We start from the raw sequence: 19,502 nt of genomic DNA, 5'->3' as shown, positions 1-19,502 counted from the left end.
AATGGAAAAGTCGAAGGTTTTCTCTAAGTTAGGGATTTGTTGGTAACGCTCAAAGACAAAAGAGCGGGAACAGTTATCTAAGAATCCGCATACAAGATAGTATCGTGCAATTAATGGTTGATTATGAAAGTGTGTTATAAATGTTAATAAGTTTTAGAAAATCAAAGTTGGAACTTCTTTTCAAAAACATACTCAAGCACACTCATATCCCAGAAAAATCCTGAGTTTGCATTCGAGTTCAATTTCTATAGGGTTCCTTCCATGTCTTTAATTTTTTATTTACAATTTCTGCAAACTTTAATTTTCTTGTTCGATTTATTTCCAAAGCATATTTTAGTTTCATTGTCAGATTTACATTCAAAGTCTTCTTTACATATTTGCTCAGTTTACATTTCAGCACTTTTAATTTTTATTTCAAAAGTCCTTTGAGTCAAACGAAGGCATTTTTATCGCTTTATTTAAAATTCAATGCAAACCATTTCGATTTCAGCCAGTTTTACTTTTTGAATCCTTTATTTTACACTTCTTTTAGTCTTTTGCATTGTTTGAACTCATTTCCTATCTTAATATTCGTCTAATTCGAGGACCTTTGATGCACTTATAGAAAACTGGTACCCACAAAAGAGGAGTAGGTTTCGCTCCCAGACCATTAGAATCAAACCACCATCGATTCGCTAAAAATCGAAAAAACAAATGGGCACGCCTGGTGGGACAGTTTTAAATTGAAGTGTGTCAAAAAATTTTTTGTGACAATTGGTGTATGCAATTGAGAAGTGAAAGGATTATTCACATGGCTGATGAAGTGTCAAATGTAAATGGTGGTTCGTCCACCAATGACAGCATACCAGTAACTGTGCAGTTTTCGAACGTTATTTCACGTTCAAAAGGTTTGGTCGTAAGTGAAAGTATAGTGGTTACTAGTGTACAAACTTGAAATATTGGACACAATATTCATCCGCATGGTAACTTACCACCAGTCCAGCCTCCAATGACCACTGGTTGGCCTCCTTATGGTCTCCCTCCCGGTTATACTCCATCGGTGAGTGGTTTTGTTCCTCCTGTTTATTTTGGGAGTGTAAATGGAGTAAATAATCCTCAAAATCTACAACAGCTTTCTGAATTCTCTCGTGATTATAATGTGGGATCTATATCGAATGCCTCTAATTCTATGGTGGTATTTCGACAACATGTAGAGAAAAATCATCATGATTTGATCAACTTATTGACTCAACAAATGACTACAATTCTAAATCCCATAATGGCTGATCACGAATCGAAATTCGAATGTCTTGCAAGGCAAGTCAAACGGATTGCTCGAATCATTGATTATGATGAAGGTGAAAGCATGATGTCAGGGGGAACAATGAAGGATTCGAAAATATATTTCAAAATGAAAACAATATTTTAAATAGAGAGAATCCTCAGATAATTCCCCGTGGTCAGAATGTAGATGATGTTCTAGCCCGATTACGTGGTAATCATGGTGGTGAACGTTATCAAGTCATAAGAATTGTGGAAGAGGTACTCAATCGAGTTGGTTTGAACGTTGGGTTTATGAATCGACCCTATTTTGTGTCTGCTTTCTCTCAAGTTGTTCAAATAGCTGTAGTACCAAGAGGGGTGAAAAATTCAAAAATAATTATAAAATTTGCAGGAAAAATGGGAGAGTCAACTACTGAACATGTCGCTCGATATTTGGTTGAGATTGGGAATCTAGCCAATGATGAGAATTTGAAAATGAAATTTTTTTCTTCTTCGTTAACGAAGAATGCATTTACTTGGTTTTCGAATCGCAGACCAAATTTGATAACGACATGGAATCAGTTGAAAACTGCTTTTCATGCTCAATTTTACCGAGAGGAGTTGAATGTAGCAGTTACTGATCTAGTTGCTTTGAAATGAGAAGATGGTGAAACCATTGATGATTATATGATACATTTCAAAAATGCTAGAAGTAGATGTTACGTGTTATTAGCTGAGAGTGAAGTGGTGAAAATAGTAGTTATGGGGTTAGGATTCTATATACGCCGAAAACTGCTTAATGTGCATATACTTGACTTAGCCCATTTGGCTGAAAAGGTTCGTTAAGTTGAACTTATAAAAAATGAAAAGGAGAAATATAGGAATGAACAGAAGTTAAGGGGTAAACCTTTCACTCGAAAGGAGAAGGTTGCTTGGATTCCTCGGAAGAGGAGTTCGATTTTGAAGCGGATGTTGATTTGGCTGAACTTAAGAAAGGTCCTCCATATGTTTGTTCTCTACTTAAAAAGCCCCTGGTAATGAAAAGTTGAATGATTCAAAACTGAAGAATGGGAAGAAATATAATTTTGATAGCTCGCAATCTGGTCAGATTTTTGATGTGTTGCTTAAAGATAAACAATTAATTCTGCCTGAGGGTAGAACTTTATTTTTGGTGAAAGATTTAAAAGGGAAACCTTATTGTAAATTTTACCAAGCAATCATCATTCGATTAATAGTTGTATTCGTTTTAGGGATTTAAAAATTTTTTAGTGTTCAAATCAGATTTAAAATAGACTTTTTCAATAGATGATATGTGCAAACCTGAGCCATTGCCAATAATAACTTGATTCCCCCCTCCCCCATAGCTTTCTCCTTCTATAAGATTTTGTGGGTCTAGTGCCATATGATGTGTTGCTCCTGAATCTGGATACCAATTCTAATCATAAATCGTGGCTAGTGTAGTAATGCTATTTTCAACATTTTTTGATTTGCTTGAGGTGGTTGGTGCTGCTGTGACCTAAAATTAGAATTATCGTGAGCATTTCTTTCATGTGAAAGTTTATATTTATACCATCTTATAACAGTGTGTCCCATCTTTTCACATACCTAAAAAACTACTCTACTTCCATTGCTTGATCTATCTTTTCTATTGCTGAAGTGAGTGTCAAATTCTTTATTACCACAAAAATCTTGATCTTCTTCCTCCATTGTGATACCTGTCAAGTTTGTTACCTCTATTGAATCTTTAATCATAAGCAAACTTATCATTAAACCTTGAGCCATAGTTAAGTTGATCTTGAATCTTGGACTAAAATTTTACTTATCATTGAATCTTGAACCATATGTTTGTTGATCATCAAATCTATTTTTTGTACCAAATTTTTATCTTCTAAACCTCCTTGGAATCCATCTCTAAAGCCACCCTGAAGTTATAATTCGAGCTAGATTAGCTTATATTCTTGAATCTGACCTCCTAAATCTCTCTAACATACTTTCATGTGATCAATAACGCCTATAACTCTCCTACTGAAATATTTGTGAATCTTGCAACAACAGAAGTAATAGTGGCACATAGTCCTCAGTTAATCCATGAAGAATTGCATTGACATAGTCACTATCTCTCATCAGTTCACCTACAAAACCAAGTGCTTTCATTGTTTTTTTTACTTCCAGTACATATTCATTTACAAACGTTTCAATCTTTATACAACTGAGTTTGTTCTTGGGCTGCATAAATTTTGCTCTAATTTATGACGTAAAATGATTCTCAGTCTCTTTCAAATCTAATACGTGCATACACATCTAACTATTCTCGTTGTGAACGGCTTTGTCATAAAGGCTAATAATCATGATTTCAGCAAGGCAAGACATTGAATCAATTTATAATTTCTTTATCTGTTATGTAACTGAGTAGATCATGACCTTCAATCATCAATTCAACGTGACCCTTCCACTTAAAAAAATTTTTATTGATGACGTAAAATTCGTTGAGCTTCGGCATCTTAGACATGTGTAAGTGTAGCCAGAGCAGAGAAACTATAGCTCTAATACCAATTAAGGTATCAGTTACAGTGAAGGTGAGAAAAGAAAAGTGATAAGTTAGGTGAGAGAGAAGAAAATGTGAGATATTTTCTTTATCAGAGAAAATTGGTAAATTTGGTTACAATAATAAATAGTGAGCTACTATTTATAGCTAGTTGTAATGCCAACTATCAAAACTGTCTGGACTAATTATAAAGTAACAACACCTTAGGCTCTAACACTTTTGTCGGACCAATACATTTATTCATTTAAACCAATAAACTTTTACTTCTAAAATTAGACCCGTTTAAATTTTGAGTTAAATAGGTTGAACCCGAAAAAACAGCGGGTTAAATGGGGCAACCTGTAAGCTAAATAGGCGACTCATTTAATTATTTTTTTTGTGTTTCTCAAAAAAAATTAACCTTTTTTGTTAATTTTTTTTACCAAATTCAAAATTTTGACCCATCAATTAAAAAAATACATTTATTTAAGATTTTTAACCAAAAAATAAACTTTTTATTCAAAATTATTTTCAAAAAATAAATGGACCACTCTTCTAATTTTTGTTATCTTTTTAGTTTTTATGTTTTTTTTTTTTATTTTCAACAATTCTCTCTATAAACCGTTGGAAAAAAAAATATTTACTGATTTGTTATTTGCCCATTTTCAAAGAGAGATTGACTTTTGTTGGAATGGTGGGAAGACAGCAAATAGTGTTTCAGGGAGGTTTTGGATTTTCTTAATTATTTTTAGGAAATCATAAACAAATTGTTTTGTAAGGTCCCATTGATGACATAACTCCAAATCAAGGCATCAATTGAGCCATGCAAAGTTTTTAGTTTTGTTGTTTTCTTGCTTTTCTCTTTTCGTTTGTCTATTTGAGTATTTTCCTCTAATTTTCTCTCAATGCAATTATGATTTATCTTTAATCATCAAATTTGGTGATTTATTATAAGCTTGTCCCCATTTTTGTCGTTATAGAAAATATAAAAATAGCACCATTGACCTAGCTATAGCTACTATCTAATAAGGTGTGAGAAAATGATGCAAATAAATTAAACGTGCATTTTTGTCGACAAGATCTTCAAGACGCGTCCTCGGTTGAAAATTTCCATCATTATTATGGATTTTAATTAATTAATAAATATAAACTTAAAAGATTATCACAAAATTAATTATCAGAAAAAATCATTTATTGTATTAACTATTAACATTTTATTGTTTAGTATGTATGTACTTGGAATGATTTGGATGCTAAAGCAAAAGAATGAATGATAAATTAGATGTAGAATTACAAGAATAATATATCCAATCTTTTGTCTTTTCAAAATTGGCATATGTATATATATACTGTGAAATTCAATCTTTTTCCATTTTAGGAAAAAATTTAAAATTCAAGCCATTGCATAATAAGCAATAATCAAGCACATTGTGTCCTTCTTTAGTTTGTTCTTTATGCGACAAACTATTACATCGCAGCTAAAATGATAAGATGTGCCATGATGGCCTAATATAACCAATCCTATATAGTTATTTATTTATTATTTTTTATATTCTTATTTGTTTATTATTGTTATTACGAAATTTTGAAACCTCACAACTAAAAAAAAAAACTATGGAGACTATAATATAACTTGATAGAACTATCTTACAATAACAATTAGTTAATTTTATTTACAAATTATACATGTAATTAAGAGCTAGCTATATATATGCATCTCTATATCTAAGTATATATTATAGTAACTTATTCTGCCAATGGGGTTAATTGATTCATCATTTGGTGAGTTTCTACTCATGTATTGTCAAAACAAGTACCACTTCTTAAAGAATATCATAATATCCATGAAAGATATTTATCATTCTAAAACTTTTTTTAAACGTTTTTTCAATTACTACATATTAATTAAATTATATTTTAGAATTTTAAAATGTAGTGTCGCATGTCAATTGGAGAAGAGATCAAAACATGTTTTATAAGGATGTAGATATATACTTTTTTTAAATATATTTTGTTGAATAAATATGAGATTTTGTCATCATTCCTACTATCAATAACAAAATCGTGAAGTCCAGAGTGCCAAAGCAAAATCCACAAACAAATTAATTGGGATGCCGTCATCAAGAGATTATAGTCCACCGATGATAGTATCGCAAATTGATGAACACTGGAATAGATATGTGTGCCGTATGAGGTGTCAGACTCTGGTGAAATATATGGACTCAAACTGAGGTAGACATAAGAGCAGATGAATGCTGTTGTACATGTCCTATACTCTGCTCCTTGTCGATGCAAAACTGCTCCGTGATGCACTGTATTGTGTGTTGGTCGGTGATATGAATCTGGCGAGCTTCCTTGACCATCGATGTCTCTTGAAAACTGCTTGATGCCCCGAGGTCATGCCATCTAGGGAATAGTATCCCAATTGTCTTGAGCTGCCTATGAACCTGACCCTGATGGTCGAGGTGGTAGTGGAGGAGGAGGAGGGGTGGTGGTAGTGGTGGAGGCGGTGAGTCATCCTGGTCATCTGGCATATCACCGTGCTCTTTTTATCGGTGATACTCAACCTCCTCCTTGGACTCCACATCCAAACACTCCCTGCGAGGTCTGACCCTGTTCCTCCGTGCTCCTCCGCGCTCTCTGGGACCCCTCTCTCCTGGTAGGCCTCTGGGTGTCCACTCAAACCTCTTTGGCACGCCGACGACGATCAGTCACGTCCTTGGGAAGGTCAAGGACGTCCCTCGACTGGTTGGCAGTAGGCTGAACGTCACCCGGTAAGTCCAATAACTTGGGATCATCAAGCACATGCTGTCCTGACAGGGGTCTAACGCAGGAGGCCCCCAATACTAATCCCAACACTCCTATATAGGATGATAGTCTATGAATGGCTGATTGGAGATTCAATGTCCCTTCTCAAACCGAGCCTTGAAATGATCATACCACTCTCGGAGCTTGGTAGGCCACCACACGTCCTCGCCCCGTCATGTGGTGATCAGAATTTTGTCGATATTGACCGGGGTCCCTAACACTTCACCCTGTTAACGTGGTGAAACTCAACTATGTTGAAACAGATGAGGGAGACAACAGACATCTATGTCTTCCACTCTGCCTCATCCTTCAGCCATAGCGGACAGAGGTCGTGCAATGCAAGATCGTCGTACTGTATCTATCGGAATTGCAATATAATTTGAAAAATAATCATCAGTAATAGATACTAAAACGAGATAAGTAACTAAATACCAATATATCTGAATAAAAGAATCTCAGTTACCTGATCTAACTGTAATTGATCCAACTTCCAAAGCCATTGGAAGACTCTCTGCTCGTGCTTATCCATACTCTGCTGTGTCATATCTATCAACTTGTAGATATTTACAAGAATAACAACGCTTCAATTTATCGAACATCATATTGAATTACATAAACGAAGAAGAAAAAAAATCATAATTAACAGTTACTTCACAGCCACGGGATACATATAAACCTATCACTCAGGTAGACACCACTGGAGAAATCTCTGGTATATCCAAGAAATAAGTAGCAGAGTGCATCTTGCAATGTCAGTGGTGGCTCGATGTGTTGCATCATATAGGGAGTGGTACATCCATGCAAGTACCGCCGAATTCCAAAACAAAGAACGATACTTTTGAAAGTCATCAAGCAATGACAATCGTCGGAAATAGACCTGAATGTTTAACTTGTCAGTCATTAGATAATCCCCAAACATCAACAATATGTAACACCTCATATACTATCGAAAAGTGACTTAATCATCAGTATCAAACATCTGACGAAATTACTCCCAAATCTATATTAATTATTAAATAACTTGTTATTACGCATTAAATTTCGAAACTAGTAATTTACTAAAATATTTAAGTAAATTTCCTTTTAAAAAATTTTTGTGAGTTCTAATTAGTCTTTTTGTCGTGAATAATCCTATGAATGTGAATTTTTTGCTTTCTTATTTTCGACAAACTTATGGTAAAAAAATCTGTTAAATTTTCTTAAAGTCTTATCTAAATAATAATACTTATACCAATCTTTATTTATTAATTCTCTCACAAATTCATATCTTAAATTTATATGTCTAAAATTCTCATTGTAAATTTTATTATATGTTCAAAATATATAGTTGACTCGCTATTACAGAAAATCAAAATGACTATCACTCTGACCATCACTTTATATCTTATTTATAACAAATTTTTGACCCATTGAAATGGCTGCCCACCACCTGGCCACTGCAAAATGACATAAACACATATAGCAATCTTGTTCACACCTACAAGGAGAATTTCTTTCTTTTTTCCTTTTTAGGAAAAAAATTAAAACTCAAGCCATGGCATAATAAGCAATAATCAAGTACATTGTGTCTTCCTTTAATTTGTTCTTTATGCGACAAACTATTACATCGCAGCTAAAATGATAAGATGTGCCCTCATGACCTAATATAACCTATCCTGTATAGTTATTTATTTATTTCTTATTTTTTTATATTCTTATTTGTTTATTATTGTTATTATGAATTTTGAAACCTCGCAACATTCCAAAATAAAATATGGAGACTACAATATAACTTGATGGAACTATATATCTTACAACAACAATTTAGTAATTTTATTTGCAAACTATACATGTAACTAAAACAAGTACCACATCTTAAAAGAATATCATAATATTCATGAAAAATGATTCATCATTAACGTTTTTCAATTACATATTAGTTAAATTACATTTTGGAATTTCAAAACGGAATGTCCCACGTCAATTGGAAAAGAAAACAAAACATGTTTTATAAGAATATATATTCTTTTTATTTGTAAATGTATTTTAATTGGTGAATGTAAAAAGCTTTACTATTATTTCTATCATTAATAACAAAATCGTGAGATCTAGAGTGTAAAAGCAGAATTCACAAGCGAATTATTTAAGATATTACAAATGATATCAGAGTCAATATCTAAATTAATATGCTAACGAGAACGAACATTAAACTGATTAAAGGATGAATTGTAAACTTTAACTTTATTTTATTTTGTAATAAAATTATTTCTCTTAAAAAAATAAACTGATAAAAAATATACAAATAATTATATTTTTAATATGCTCTCATCACTCAAGAATTTCTTTTGAATTTATTTAAATAATTTTTTTTGTTTATTTGATGCTATTTTTTTAACATAATTGTATTTTAAATTTTTTTATCATAAAAAATTTAATATTATGTAATAAAATTATTTTTTTAATTTTAAATTAAAAAATACAAAATAATTATTTCTCTAATTTATTTAAGATGTTCTAGAATAATGCTACCATCATTATTTATTAATCACTCTTCAACATCCACAAATAGTACAACAATTGATGAAACAATGATTAATGATAATAATGGAGCTAAGAGGTGCAAAAAGACATAATAGGTTTGTGTCCATAAACACAAGTAATGAAGGGAATTATTATATATATATTTGAAATAACAAGTTGATGATTTGGATGATGGTGGGGTGCTTGATGCCTAGCTGTTTGATAATATCAAAGGATTTGACTTAATTAATGATGAATGGCTAAATGGTTGTGCAGATGTTGGTAGTTGAAATCCTTTAATTCAATATCATATCTAGCTTTGTCGTTATCCAACAATTAAGAATCGAATCAATGCAAACAAGAAATATTGCCCTTTGGTGTCACCAATTAGCAAATCCATCACTCAATCAAAATTAAAGGAAAAGCCAAACAACTCCTAATTCAAAACATTATGCATAGTATGCATCACTTTTCCTTTTCACTGTTTTAATTTTCTTCCTTCTTCGCTTTCAAGGGAAACAAATTTTCCGTACGTTAATGTATCCTTAATTACTATTTACTAGTAAATCTATCTTTAATTCATAGTCAAATCCAATGATATATATATATATATATATATATATATATATATAGTTAAATTTTATAAAATTTAGTATCATAAAAGCTTAAATTTCATATTAATATAAGAAAAGAAATTCAGCTAATAAGGGCCTTTAATTTAGGACAGTTATCAATGTAGACTAAATATTTTAAAATTTCAAAATATTTATTATATACTAGAGTTCTGTTCACAAATTAAATGTCTTAAAAATATTGTTTGTAAGAGTATCATAAATAAAAAATATAAATCTTTTACATTTTCAATGTATTGAAGGTATTGATAATATATCATTGAAATAAAATACTCAACTTTCTTAAGTCTTAACCAATATCTTCAAAGTATTTTTTAGTTAATTTTATATACAATAATATATATTATGAAACTATTTTTTTAAAAGTTAAAGTCGATAGGAAGGGTACAAAAATAATTATATTATTAATAATCATTTTTAAGTAAGAACTTCTTTTGAGTTTGTTTAATTAATCTTTTTTTTCTTTTTTTATTGGCGTTATGTTATTTTTTTTAGTTTAACAAGAATTGAATTCTAAATTTTTCGATCATAAAAATTTTAATATTATGTCATGAAATTATTTCTCCTAAAATTTTAGTAAATTTTTTAGAATAAAATAAAATAAAAAACCAAATTTTTAAAAAATGTTGTTAAAATATTGAGTGGCAAAGTCCCATAAATTAAGAATAAGAAGGTACTAGAGGAGGGAAGAATTGGAATTGGAATTGGAATTGGAAACATGTATATGAATATGAATGAATATGTATGTATGGAGAAACAATAAATGCAATATTAATATTAATAATAATTTGACTGAATTGAAACTGCATCGTCTACAGTGCTGTAGGTTGAATGGCAAACCAAGGCGTGTGGGCGTGAATCACTCTCATAATGTTTCTTTCTCTCTCTCTTTCTCTGTGTTAGTGTGAGTTTTAGTGAAAGTGTAAGTGTGTGTTATATTTGTGTCATTTTGCGCATGTAGTAAAAAAGATAATACAACACACAACACATCTTCAAACTTGTTGGACCCTCTTTTTCTAGCTAGGGTTTGCCTCACTATACACTTCATAAATTAATAACTGCTAATAATAAGTGTATAATATATCATTCATAAATATATAGAAAATTTATTAGGTAGTAGAGATGAAAATTAATATTATTTAGATGTTATTATCATTTTTATCCTAATAAAGGGATCAACCTTGATTTTTTTTTATTAAAATTTTTAGAGAGTTTACAAGAGTGAGATATCTCTCACCTCATGAGTTAGTTTTTGTATATGAAATAAGGTGATAGGGTGATACGTGTTTTAAATATTTGAGATATAAAAATTTTAAATATTATTTAATAGTTAGTATTAGTTTATATTTTTTAAATATTGAAATGTTGAATTTAATTCATATATTTTGATTTTATTTATTTAGTTATTAGATTGAGTTTTATGTCAGTAAATTTATAATTTTTTATTTTAATTTAATAAAAAATTATAAATATCTCCTAAATTATTATAGTTGTCATTGAGTGATTAAAAATATATTTTTTTTTAATTTCGTAATAAAATTATAGTGTAGATAAATGAAATTAAATGAGTCCCTTCTCATATTATAAACAAAACAACTTAAATTTAAACCTTATTATATATATTTCTAACATTTCCTTTAAATTTAAAGTCATCTTGCAAAGATCAGACCAAATTTATACTTTGATAGTAATAACGAAAACAAATGGTCTAAGATATCAACCAAGCCAATATATATATATAGGAGTATCAACCTAGTCATTTAAAAGATTATTAGTTATCTAAATAAGATTAGTTAATTATTTAAATAAGATAGAATTTTGTTAGTGTGGGGTTTGGGGTGTGACAAAGACAAAGCGAAGAAAGAGCAATATGCAAGAGTGGCCTTTACATGCGCCTCGAGGCCCTATCAAATGAAACTTTACTGCTCCTTTGTGTTGTCATTTTCTCATACAACTTTCTTATTGCATTTGTAGAGAACACAACTTCCACAAATAAAAGTTTGAGAGAAATTAAATTAAACAAGACACATAGGTATGAGAGGGATCAATTTAGCATTTCTTTCTTTTCAATTATACTTCCTCCAATCACATTATTTTCAATTTAGCATCTTTCGCATATAACATACTATCTCACGCAAGAGTTTCTTTTAAGATTTGCATAATTTTTTTTTGAGTTTTTTTAAGTTTAATTATTCTGTTGGTCCTATAATTTTATTAAATTTTTAATTACGTTTCTATATTTTTTTTTCTTTCAATTGGATCCTTATACTCTTTTAATTTTGTAATTAAGTCATTTCTAATGTAAAAAAATATTAAGAATTACTTGAATATTTCTTCACAAATTAAAAGTATTTATAATTAAAAACTTAATTAAATCTTTGACTGCATGTATTTTGGTAAAAATATTATGTTAATTTTAACATTTTTAACATAAAAAGAACGTAATTACAAAATTAAAAGCATTATAGCTAAGGACCCAATTGAAAAGAAAAAAATATACGAACCTAATTAAAAATTTGGTAAAACTATAGAGATCAACAGAATAATTAATTTTTTTTATTTGTCTTATATTAAATTTTTTTTAGTATCAATAATGACCAAATTCTAGACATTTAGGTTATAAAAGCTCTGATCATGTGGTGAAATTATTTTTTGCAAAAATTTTAACAAATAACAAAAATACATAAAGGATTAAGCATATTATATTTCATGCATGGTGAAAAAAAATGTGACCCCACTCTATGTCATGAGTTAACTAACTAAAAGACCTCATGTCCTTATATATTAAGGTCAATCAATAAGATATACACTCTAAGATCAAGCATTTTTAACTTTTGAATTCTTTCATGTCAACAATTATTTAATTGTTTCCACTTGTACTATGCTTACCTTGACCTTGAATGAACATACATATATAAAATTTCAATCATATAATTATCTTACATAAGAATAATTATATTACTATAATACATAATACTTAATTGAACAATGAATTAAAAATAACACATTACTTAAATATCTCTCTTTAGATCATCAAATAATTTAATTCTAAAGCAATTTGGGTATTTAATCTTAGTTAAATTCCTTGATTAGAGCACACATGGGAGGAGGAGGGGGATCTAACGATGTTTAATTTATTAAGGAATAAAGCTAGATAAGATTATAGCTTCCCACCAGAACATAAAAAGGAAGAAGGATATGATTATAAAAGCTAGCTTTGTGATCCAATTTGGATATAGATGTCTTGTTTAATTAGCATAAGTATATATGTACACACAATAATAAAGAAGTTGAATTGAGTTGAAGTGTAATATTAATGTCTGCTATGCTTCTAGATTTGGACATTTGGTCTATATATATGGTAACATATGCATCAATTTTATTTTAATGGTGCAATCCCTTCGACTTGATGATTTGTTTCTTAATTAATCTGTTGGTAAGATATTTATAACCGATAATTTAGCAAAAGTTATTCTTGAAGTGGTTACTTTATATTTTAAATTCATGATATTATTATTATAGGTAAGTTGCACGTTTACATGAAGTGATGAGAGTAAATACCTATTTTGATATAAAAGATTATGTTTTTAATAAAATGAATTTTAAAATTTATAAATGATAAAATAACTCAAAAGATCAGTTTTATTTGATAAATTAAACTAAATAATTAGTCAATTATTTATATATTTGTATATGCTTGATTTATTTGGTCAAATAAAATATATTTTTAAAAATTATTTTGGCAATAAATTGTTTTTTTTTTAATTTATTTTGTCAAAATCGTAATATTTTGAGATGTAAAACGATTATTTACTCAAAGTTATAATTATTATTTACGTTCTATAAAGAAGTAAGTTTACAAACAATTACAATTTTTGGTCTTGCAATATGCCTTTGAGCCGATGGACATAGAATTCAAGTAAATAATGGATCAGATTAAGCGGTTGTTTGAGCATTATTAAGTTGATAAAAAAAGATTTTTTTTATTTTTTAGCATATTTGATAAATTTTTAATAATAAAAATAAAAATATTAAAAAAATAAAAAAATATTTTTTTAAAAAGTTATAATTTAAATTTTTTTAAAAGATTTTTTTATAAAAAAAATATTTTTTACGTAATAAATAAACAAAAAAGTACTTTTATATAATTATATACAAATATAATTGATAAATAAAAAAATCTTTTATATAAGTTATCTAAACATAAAATTACTTTTATTTTTTTAAAATATTTTTAAAAAATAACTTTAAAAAAATTCTTAAAATTTCATCCAAACAAGTCTTAAATGAGTTTAAAGAATTTTTTGCATGAGAAAGGTTTTAAAAATAAAATTATTCATATGTTTTTATTCTTTTAGCTTAAGCTTAAGTGTTACTACTTTATTCATAGGTAAAATTAATGTAAGTTTACATTTCATAATAATCATATATAATCATATATATCAAGTAATTGGTACATCTCTAAATTATTATTTGGGTTTTGTTAGGTAGACAATAATTTTTATAAACAATGTGAATAAGAAGTTCTAGAATTAGCCCAATAAAATAAAAAAATATTTCACTTTTAAATTATTTTTTAAACCCTAACATTAGAATAATCATCCGCACACCTAATGAATTGAACATCCACCCATTGTTAATTGTGCATGAATAAACTGAATAAAAAAAATTACTATCCAATTAAAAATAATGAATATAATTATCTGCATACCTATTAAATTGAACATCCGATATATCCATTATTCACATTATTTAGTATTCTCATTATTTACCTACACTTTTCCTTATTATTTTCAACGAAAAAATATATATATAACGTTTTAAAGATAAATAGCAAAATATATACCCGTTTGAGTTGTCTGTAAAACATGAAGCAAACACATCTTTTTTATATGCAATAAATTGATAAATCTTTTATACATATCTTGAGTAAGCATAATAAGAACAAATGTACATACTTACTTTAAAAACTCTCAAACAACAAACAAATATGACAACAAGGATGATGAGTAGTTTAATTTATCATTATCATTTCAGAGATCCATTTATAAATTTGTATGTTATCAATAATAATTAAAATAAAGAAAGATAAGAAAATCGATAAAGAACAATAATGTATAATAATAAAAAATATAATTAAAGAATTTGTACGTTGATGAGGTAGATAGTGTTTTGTTGATTGGTTGAAGAAGAAGAATCAATTTTTATTTAATTTAATTAAGGCCATTTTCCGGAACTATCGGTCCGTTTTCTTCTCCTCTTTCATGTTACTTTCGTCTTTCTCTAATCACATATTATCAAAATAATTAATCTCTTTCTTCTATGAGAAGATGACAAGTTGAAAAGAACCTTACAATTTTTATATTAAAATGTGACAATACACCAAACCCTCTAGCTATATATACCCCTCTCTCTTCTCAATACAAACAAACAAAACATTATAAAATTATTACAATTAATTAATTAATTAATGGCAATTAGATATTTAAAAATGAACAACAAAAAGCATCGCTTTCTGAATTTGCAGTCAACGATTCCTTCACCAACTCACTTCCTAGGTTCTAAAATCCAAGTTTGTTTCTTCATCACACCACAATATATTGCTATGAATTTTTACAGTTAACACCCCTCAACAGTCATATACTCACCACTTACATCAAAGAGCCAAATTAATCAAATGATAATGTAGAAAGGCAATCATATTTTGATTTATTTCTATATGTGTTCGCTAATAGATTTTAGTTTTGGTTTCAACTATTATTAGTTGCTTTAATTTATGCGAAACGGAATGGTACCGTCGCAACAAAACCGTTACAGTTTAAATTTTTTTTAAGTTTAGCAATGGTTTTAAACCGTCACAAAACAAATCCACAATATGTGTTTGATTATTGATATGAGATAGAAAGACAGAAAAAATAAAAACAAAATATAGGTGAAAAATAAAGTAAATTTTTTTTTATATTTTCAAAAAGTATAAACACAAATATTATATGTAGGCAAAAAAAAAATCATAAAATTGTATTTTATACGAATAACTTATTTTTGTGTCCTAGTATAGTTAATATAAATAACATATATTTGAGAAATAATTTTTAAATTAATTTACATTAAGCAAGAAAATAAAATATTAAAACAATATGTCTCTATTATTATTGTATTATCTCTATATATATCCTTTATTTCTTTCTCAGAACATCAACCATTTGGCACACCTTGTTGATCAATCTTTTTAGTTTGTTGGTGATACATATAAAATTAGAGAATTTAATTGCCTTTTGGGTACACAAATTTGGTTTGGCCACGCAGTTATGGAATATGAGATTGACAAGGATAATTATTAGGTAAAGTCTTACAAATGAAAATTAACTATGATTTTGGTGCTTTGTGTGGACTATGAAATAACTCCATTAATTATATATTTCTAAGTTGTAACAGATTACACATAATGAACTTTGTTAATTAATTAGTTCAGCAGAGCTGGAAGAACTTTATGTGTGGACCACTAATAATAAGTTCATGTCAATATAAAATATTAATGAATGGAAATGAACTCATCATCATCATCATCATCATCATCATCATCATCTTGCATTTGTTATGTGTAAGATGTGATAGGCATTCCATTAATTTTTCACTTCTGGCTTTGTTGATGTGTTTAGGGAATCTATATCTATGTCTACATATTAACATTATTAATATTAATATACTAACATCTATTCAGTTCACAAATTTAAAGATTATTCTCTTGTTCCGAAGTAAGAGTACCATTAAAGTTTCAAAATTTATTAGGTGTTGAAGCAATCCCTAGATTATTTCCATTAGGCTTTTACACCAATGAATTGAAGTAGTTCAACCTAAAGGTCAATGATTTTTCCAATAGCATCACAACACTTCTTGCCATGTACATATTATTATAAGTATTCATATACTTTTATCTCGTAGTGTAATTTTTTTGAGGTGAATAATTTTATAATAATAATAATAATCAGAACTTTTATTACTAGAGTTCAATTTTTATTATTTCTAAAAAAAAGTTTTAGTATGAGATAAAAAAAAGTTTATGTAAAATTCACATTTTAAATTGTTTAAAACAAAAAATTTCACGGAAAAAAATCTATTATGTTTGTTTGGATGCTATTAAATTTTTGAAATATATATATTTTTAGTGTGTTTAGTAAATTTTTATTAGTAAAAATAAAAAATATTTAAAAAATATAATTTGTATTGTTTTTAAAAATATCTTTTTTATTTAAAAAAACTACTTTAACATAATAATAAATAAATATTTTTATATTATTATACCCAAATATAACTAATAAATGTTTTTATATATAAGATACTCAAATATCAAACTACTTTTATCTTTTTAAAAAATATTTTAATTTTTTTTCAAATAAACTAATTAAATATATAATAATTTATGTACACGTTCCTAATAAGTAATAACTGAAATTTTTGGAATGTATGTAGTTTTATGACACACAATTAAGATTTAGTTTAGAGGCATTTTTAGTGTAAAACAAATTATACAATTATTTAATTATCTATTGTCTATTTTTTGTCTTATTATATATTAAAATATTTTTTTCCCATAAGAAATGCATTCGATTTTTATAATAAATCCCAAAAATCATATATAATTAGTTGATAATATAGACAATACTTACTAAAAGTTTGTCAAAATTATTCTCTTATATATATATGAATTAAAAATGTCCATCAAGCTGATTAATGAACTCATCAAAACTTTTTTTTTCCTGAGGCTGTGACTGAATTTCTCCAATAGTGCTGAACCAGTTATGGATGATTTTTTCTTGTAGATTAAGCATGAAGTGTTTCTGAGTAATTCACAAAAAGTATTGCTTTTATTATTTTTAGTCAATGATGACTCCAAGCAAACACTGATTCAAATATGAAAGACTGAGGAGGTTCAGAAAGTCAATCATAATTCACACACCAAGTTCAAACCCAGTTCATATGGATTTGATTTATCTAAATTTGTTGAAATTTGTGAATGATATATGCACTTCTCGAGATAAAGACATAGTCATTCCTTAAGAGACAAGAATAAATGAATCAAAGTGTCCGGAAGAGAGGAAAACTTTTGAGATAATATTTTATTTGAAAAATTTTATTATTTCTAAGAATAATTTAACTAATTTCATAAAAAATCATAAATTTCTATCCAAATAAATAACTTGAATTTGAGATGATCAAATATAGAATGATATTATCTATTATTTGAATAATTCGATATTGTTTGAATATTCCCAACAAACTTTTATTTTTTATAAGTCTTCAAAAATTATTTTTATTGAATAGATTGGTTCTTCTATTATTTTAAATGGAGGACTAATTTATCTTACAATATATTTTTTTATATTTAATTATATTATATTAAAAATTTAATTGAAATAATTAGAAATTAATCTGTTTAATAAGAGTAACTCTGGAATAATTTTAAAGAATTAAAAATTGTTTAAAACCAAAATATTCATATAAAATTGTTTGATACCAATTTAAGTGTTTACTTGTATTGTTACTAGTTGTAACATCATGTTACTATACTGCAAGATTAATATAATAATATATATGATGCTTATCTTAATCAAGTCTTTAAAAACTAAACAAATGGGAACCCACTATGTATAGCCGAATTAAAGAATTATTAATTAAAGTTAATCGAAAGAGCATGGACCACACATACACCTAATTAATTAAATGAAATGAAATAGTGTATTATTTAAAGAATGAAATCCATGTGAAAGGCACCAATTTTGCATCGAAGGAAGCACGATGGTGCATGTTCTCTCACTCTTCCACAAGCCGCTTTTCACTCCAAAGTGGGTTGAGTTGAGATTGTTGCACACATCTCTTTGTCCTCATCAATGGAAACCCAATCCAAATAAAGCTTTCAAACTTATCTTAATTAATTAATTCAAAATCCCATTATTTAAATTGTGTAAACAACCGACCAAACTGAAGGTTCCATGTGATAGACTATGATAGATTTGGACCCTTTCTTGTCATCTATGCACTTATCATCTACCTTAATTACCTTCTTCTCTTTCAATTTTTTCAAAATTAGAGTGTACTTTAACAAAGGATTGGATGGCATAATAATAATGTCAACGATTTTGCTTCAATTTGGTTGGTGGATTCCATGTCCTTATTAGTTCCAATCTAATTAAAAGTGTTCTCATTTTTGTAATTTCAATTTCAAGACTTTGAGGTTTTGATTTTGGGGTTAATTAATTAATTGATGAGATCATATTTATTGTTAGGTCAACTTTGATTAATGAGGGACACAACATCATCATCTTTTTTTAAGTGTTAAATCAAGGTGATCTTGTTGAAATTTTAGGTCAATTTTGGTGCATGCCATGGCTATTAATGTAATAGATTTTGTTTAGAGCCATAACAACATACTAGGATAAGATTAAGAAAAAATTTTGCTAACATCAAGAGTTAATAACTTTGTTCAAGTATCAAAAGTAGAAAGGTTATGTATATTTTATTAAAGTTCTCTATGTACACTAAAAATCAATCACTAAATTAGTTATTATATATTTGTACATATTAATTCAGACATTTTTTCAACTAAACAATTAGTTACCGGAGTAATTAAACTTAATTATCATATATATATATATATATATAATAGAATAATTAAATCTGTAATACATGCATACTCAAATTTATTTATAGTAATATAATAAATTTATTTTTGTGACATGATGAAGACATATTTTTATACATAATAACTAATTAGTGATTAATTATTTTTTGAGCCAAAT

This window comes from Arachis stenosperma, chromosome 2 (genome assembly GCF_014773155.1).
Source record: "Arachis stenosperma cultivar V10309 chromosome 2, arast.V10309.gnm1.PFL2, whole genome shotgun sequence".
Classification (NCBI taxonomy): domain Eukaryota; kingdom Viridiplantae; phylum Streptophyta; class Magnoliopsida; order Fabales; family Fabaceae; genus Arachis; species Arachis stenosperma.
The sequence above is the reverse complement of the archived record's forward strand: the minus strand, read 5'-3'. Positions refer to the sequence as shown.